At 39.8% G+C, this 6,432-nt stretch overlaps 1 non-coding gene across 1 annotated transcript; it reads left to right on the top strand.

The window, feature by feature from the left end:
- Positions 1-5,759: 5,759 nt before the first annotated feature.
- On the top strand, positions 5,760-5,866 carry LOC141603551 (small nucleolar RNA R71). The gene has a single exon (XR_012525419.1). It is a non-coding gene; the product is annotated as a small nucleolar RNA R71 (small nucleolar RNA).
- The last annotated feature ends 566 nt before the right edge of the window (positions 5,867-6,432 follow it).

The raw sequence follows: 6,432 nt of genomic DNA, 5'->3' as shown, positions 1-6,432 counted from the left end.
TAGTGTGGGCTACGGACATTAAGGCGACAAATTTTGTTCGGTAGAATGAAGGACTTGGCATCTTTTGTAAGCCACTCAAATTTGTTGTCAAGTGTGTCATTCTTGACCCAATGGAATTTGTGAACCATAGTGGCTAAATAAATGAGGTGGCCTCCCTTAACCGGTTTATAAGTACCATCTTTGTTGAAATTCCGGTTGAAGTGTTTTGCCAACCAAGTTACCAATCCCCCATTTACTATAAAGGCCGCACCTTCCTTGCCATAATCGATATTAAGCCACCTTTTGATTAAAAGTTGAAGAATATTGTACTTCTTGGTGAACTTTCTATCAACATTCAAGGTCGACTCGAGATAGATAAAATCAAGTTCGGTGAAGTGGGTTGTTCCCTTCCTAACAATAAGAGTATTTCCCACAACCTTGTGCCACACCCTTATGCCTGGGTGATGAACATAAAGGGCACGACATTCATGGAAGGACTCGAATTTCCTTCCGGTAATAGCTTTCCACAAAGGGGCGGGACAATATTTTGTTGAAGGTTTCTTCACATAAGTCGAGTCATTATCAAGACCGAAAACTTTGCCAAACTCATTAAAAGACATCTTCCTATCCGCATTCTCAAGGCGGAATTCAATGTTCGTTCGAGTCTCCACCTTTGTAACTTTCAATGAACTTAGAAATTCCAAGGTGAGGGAGGGGTAGGTCAATTCTTGCATATTAAACAATGTAAGCAACCCCATAGACTCAAAGAAGTTCTTGGTCCTTTCAAGGACACCCAATTTGGTCAAGGCATCTTGGCAAATAAACTTGGTGGGTAAAATCGATTTCTTAACAACAGGCACAAAAGTTTTCCTATGAAAATCGGATGTGAAAGTTACCTCCGGATATTTTTCTAGTTGCTCAATAACCGGGATAGAAGTAGTAGCTTCCACCATAAGAATAGGAGTTTCTTGAATTTCCATTCTTGCTTGTTGAACCACCAAAGCCTTTGAGGCTTGAAGTGCTTGTTGCCTTTTGGAAAGATTTGGTTTTGTAGGTGCCTTACTTCCACCTTTGGTCCTAGCCATTGTTCTTCTCCTTGTATGTATCAACAACCAAAGATTTGCTTGAACTCTTCTAGTACCCTCAAGTTTCAATGAATCTCAAATCGATTTAGGATTTTCGAAATTTACTTTTAACCATGGAAAATCGATTTAATTTTTGAGGATTTGGATATTTGAATGGCTTTTTGTTGATAGAGGAGTGATTTGTTTGAGTTTTGAGGAAATTTGGAATTGATTTGGGTGAATTTGGTTGAGGAAATTGATTTTTATGGTTGGAGTGATTGAGGGTTTTGAGGGTTTTGGAGGTGTGTTTGTGTTTTGAATGAGTGAAATGAAATGGGGAAGGGGGTTTTAATCCCGTGTTATTGTATTGTAGAAGGGGAGACGAGCGTCTGCAGCACGGGACGCTCAGATACTTTGTCAGCCAGTTTCAGAAATTCAACCCGTGCTGAGACGAGCGTCTTCAGTAGGAGACGAGCGTCTTTTTGTAAGGGGACGAGCAGATTATTTTGAGGACGCTCGGATTCTTGGTCAGGGAGAAATCCCAGATTTTAATAGAAGCAGGACGAGCGGATCTTCACTGAGACAAGCGTCTTGGTTGAGACGAGCGGATTTCCTTAGGAGACGCTCTGATTTTCAGTCAGGGAAAATTTTTCCCTTTCCAGCTCTCTCAGGACGAGCGTTTTTCTGACAGGATGCTCGGATTACAGCCATGATGAGCGGTTCTTCCTGGACGCTCGGATTGCCCCTGTACCTCACGGATTCAGTTCCACCGTGGGTATTCCGTAACCCAAGTCATTTCCTCTTCATTCCTTTTATCTTCATTGTGGGGCACTACGAAGGCTTGGATAGCCTAGGCAATTCCTAACCCCACACTATGTCAAAACACTACACATCAATAAACATATAAGTCCCTCCCTCACTTTCTCTCAAAATGATAATCTTGATCAAAGCATAATAATATAAATTCAAAATTGACAAAAATGCAATACAATAAGTAAAATGCAAGTTAAGGGGTTAGAATATTTACAAATGGTGGTTTAGGGAGGACTCCACCAAACTCTCATTCATATATGAGATGTCAATGGGGAATAGCCAAGGTCTTGTTGATGTTGCTCAATACCTTGAAGAAGTAATCGAAGGCTTGTTCATTGTCATTATAAATGTCTTCAATAGACCTTTGCATATGTTGTTCTTCATTGTCGTGACTTGAGTGGAAATGGTCACCAATGCCTTGGTCTTGGGTCATAGCATTACCAATATAAGGGTTGAATAACCCTTCAAACTCATCATCCCATAGACCGCATACTTCATCTACCTGTTCGATCACCAATAGTGTCATGAGTTGATGAGAACAACTCCTCTTCCTTCTTGTCATTATGGCCAATGAGGCCTTCTTCTTCTCTTGTCATGAGTGGTGGTGAGCTATTCAAGCTCTCATACTTGTTGAAACATTCTTGCTCTTTGGATGGAGTATCTTGGAGATTATCCACATTCTTTTCCCATATGGGCGGTGATTCTTTACACATAGCTTGTTCTTTGCATTGAGATGCCAACTTCTTCCTATCACTTTCTCGGCTATAATGATCAATCATGAAACATGGCTCATGTAAGCGGAGAGCTCTCATTGTCTTGTCAAGGTTAAAAGTGATTGTTTTATCTCCCACTTCAAGTGTGAGCTCTTCATGTTTCACGTCAATCACCGCTCCCGCGGTGTGTAAGAATGGTCTTCCTAAAATGATAGGAATGTTGGAGTCTTCCTCCATGTCAAAAATAACAAAGTCCACCGGGATGAAGAACTTGCCAATTCTTATCGGCACATCCTCCCATACCCCTAAAGGTGTCTTCGTTGATCGATCCGCCATTTGAAGTGTGATATTAGTGCACTTGAGTTCTCCCATTTCTAGCCTTTTGTACACCGAGCATAGCATGACACTCACACTTGCCCCAAGGTCACATAAAGCTTTGTTTATTGTAGTGTCGCCAATGGTGCATGGAATAGAGAAACTTCCTGGATCCTTGAGTTTTAGAGGTGAACTTCCTTGTAGGATGGCGCTACTCACCTTGGTAAGTGCAATAGTCTCTAGCTTCCGGATGGATTTCTTCTTTGTAAGAATATTATTCATGTATTTCGCATAGGCCAGAACATGATTAATCAATTCGGTGAATGGGATTTAGACTTCCAAGTTCTTCACAATCTCCATGAACTTTCCAAGTTGTTCATCGAACTTAGGCTTAGCTTGTCGACTTGGAAATGGAAGTCTAATCACAATAGGCTCTTTCTCCTTAGCCTTCTCTTCATTCTTCTTCTTTGAAACTTCTTGAATGGTGGGTTCTTCTTCTTTCTTAGAGTTTTCAACTCTTTCCTTGTCACTAGCATTCACAACATCTTCATCAATGGGCCTCTTCGGCCCTTCGTACTTTGTACCACTCCTCAAATGGATGACACTCACTGACTCATGTCTTGAGGGATTACCTTGATGTGGTAATTGCCCCTTTTGTCTTTGAGTAACTAGAAGATGCTAATTGAGACATTTGGGTCTCCAACATCTTTGTGTGAGCTAGTATGTTATTAATGGTGATGTCTTTTGATACCGTCGTCAGGTACCAAAAATAAATACCTAAGTACTACTAACAGAAGCTAGCGGTAAGTAGGGTCGATCTCCACAGGGAGGCAAAAATGAGATTTATCTGTCTAATTTTAGTCTATGAGTAACGGGTCACAATGTGGGGGTTTGAAATGATTTTCTAAACTAATAAGAATAAGGAAAAGAGAATAAGAGAAGGGGATTAACCAGACAGAGAGAAACAGCTAAGACAAACGGTTCACCATAATCATCCTGGTCAAGTAATCTAGGTCTCGGTCCAATGCAAATACGGTCTAAGGGGTAACGAACGTCACCTTTCGGTCCTTAATTCACCCTAAAGTGTAAACAGCTTAACTTTCGCCCTCACTGCAATACTCTATTGTTCGCTACTAGTCTACCTTTTCCAACCTTTCGGTCCAGGTCAAGGATCACTAAGAATTAAAGGTCTAATTGCGTCGACTCAATCAGACAGATACAATTAACTGCAGCATTTAACCAACAAAGACAATACCAGCATTAACCCAATAAATCGATTACTCTCCCTTCATAATTATGGATCCCCTATAGTCTTAGCAGAGGGGAATTAGCTACTCATATTGATGAAACAAATAAAGATAAATAAGCAATTAATTGAAAGAGGCATTATAAGAGAGAGAATTAACCTAAGATGCATAAATTAAATAAGAGTATGAGAGAGATTAAGAGAAAACTAATTATGAATGAGAATTAAGGGAAGAGAAAATTACAATTAATCCGGAAATAGAGAGAAAAGAAGAAGCGTCGTCCGTCCCCTCTACTGACTCCAGGGAATGAATGAATTTCTATTAGGTCTAAACTACTCTTATTTATACTAAGTAGTATTATTATTATTAACCAAATATAAGATAAGCATAATATAAATCTAATTATACTCGACAATAACCTTCTCGCTGTAGCTAGTACTCGATCGAGCGATTTATCTACTCGATCGAGTACTTTTCCTGCTTTGCGCACTGAACTTCAAACGGCTGCCATTTCTTCGTTACTTGGTCAAACAGGGCGATTCCGGTGGCGTTGGAAAGCTAAGAGGACAAAATTTCATATCCAATTGGAATCACCTGAATATCAGTTGTAGAACTCGATATATGGCTCTCCAAAGTAGGCACTAGCAATTTGAAGTTCTTCCCTTGCTCGCCTAGCTATCTTTCTTCTTTGCGCATCCCAAAATAGCTACATTCTTGCTCCAAATTCACTCTTCCTTCAAATGCATGCTAAACGGACGGTAAAAGGCTTGATTTCATTACTTTCTGGTTCATTCCTGCAAATAAGACAGAACAAACCAAAGTAGCATATTCGGGGCATTTCATAGCAATAAACTACGATAATAACATAGAAATACGTGCATAAAAAGGCCTAAAAAGACTATATAAAATGCACGTATCATCTTTTACTTGGCTATCCTTTTGCATTTGAGTGAAAAACTCTTGTTGGTTCTTTTGCATTTGGAGGACCGCTTTTTGAACATCAAAACCTTGGTCATTTGTTTGATTGTATCCAGGTTGATTTTGATAACTTTGGTTTTGATTGTAAAAGGGTCTTTGAGCCTGGTTTCTCATTGGAGGTGGGGTGTATGTTTGAGGGCTTTGAACATTTTGACTTTTGTATGAAAGATTGGCGTGGAATTTGGTGTTTTCATTGTAATAGTTGGAATAAGGGATGCCACTTTTGTATGCTTGGAAAGCATTCACTTGTTCCCCTACATTCACTTTGGTCATGTCCCAAAGTTCCACAATTCTCACATACTCCACTTGGAATTGATGATGATGCTATCATGGCATTAACATGTTGCTTGGGTGATTTGGAGGCCTCTTCAAGTTTAGCCATGGCCTTCTCAAACTTCAAATTAATGGTATCAATATGAGCACTAATTTGAGCACCCAATTGAGTAATGGAGTCCACCTCATGCTTTCCTCCTCAAGTAGCCTTGCGAGGTCTACTATATTGTGAGTTATGGACCGCCATTTATTCAATTTTGTTCCATGTTTGATTGTCATCAACTTCGGTGAACATACCATTTGATCCCATATTGAGAATGTTTCGGGAGTCTTCATATAGACCATTCCAAAATTGTTGTACAAGGAACCACTCGCTAAGTCCATGGTGTGGACAAGATCGACAAGTGTCCTTGAATCTCTCCCATGCTTCATACAAAGATTCCTAATCCCTTTGTTTGAACCCGGTGATTTGGGCTCTCAACTTATTAGTCTTTTCCGGAGGATATAATTTTTTGTAGAAAGCAAGTGCCAATTTCTTCCAAGAATCAATACCAAGAGTAGCCTTATCTAGGCTCTTCAACCATTGTTTCGCGGTACCAATCAAAGAAAAAGGAAATAAGACCCATCGAATTTGGTCTTGAGTGACTCCGGTTTGAGAAATCACATCACAATAGTCACAAAAAGTCTCCATATGAGAATGAGAGTCTTCACTAGGCATCTCTCCAAATTGACTTCTCTCAACCAATTGTATAAATGCGGATTTGGCAATGAAATTACCGGTTCAGTGTTGTGGTGTAGGAGTACCATTTGGTAGATTCTCCTCGGTTGGTACGGAATGTGATGAAATTTAGGCATTGTGGGTTGATTTTGTGGTGGGTTTTGTATTGGGTTATCCTCTCCTTCTCTTGCAAAAGGGTTGATGAACTCATTATTATTTGGTTGGATGTCCAAAATCTCACCAATACCTTTCAAAGTATTTCTAGCAAGTCTTCTACTGTTGGTCAAAGTTCTTTCGATTTCAAGATCAATGGGTAACAAGTTACCTTGTGA

This window comes from Silene latifolia, chromosome 9 (genome assembly GCF_048544455.1).
Source record: "Silene latifolia isolate original U9 population chromosome 9, ASM4854445v1, whole genome shotgun sequence".
Lineage (NCBI taxonomy): Eukaryota > Viridiplantae > Streptophyta > Magnoliopsida > Caryophyllales > Caryophyllaceae > Silene > Silene latifolia.
The sequence above is the reverse complement of the archived record's forward strand: the minus strand, read 5'-3'. Positions and strand labels throughout refer to the sequence as shown.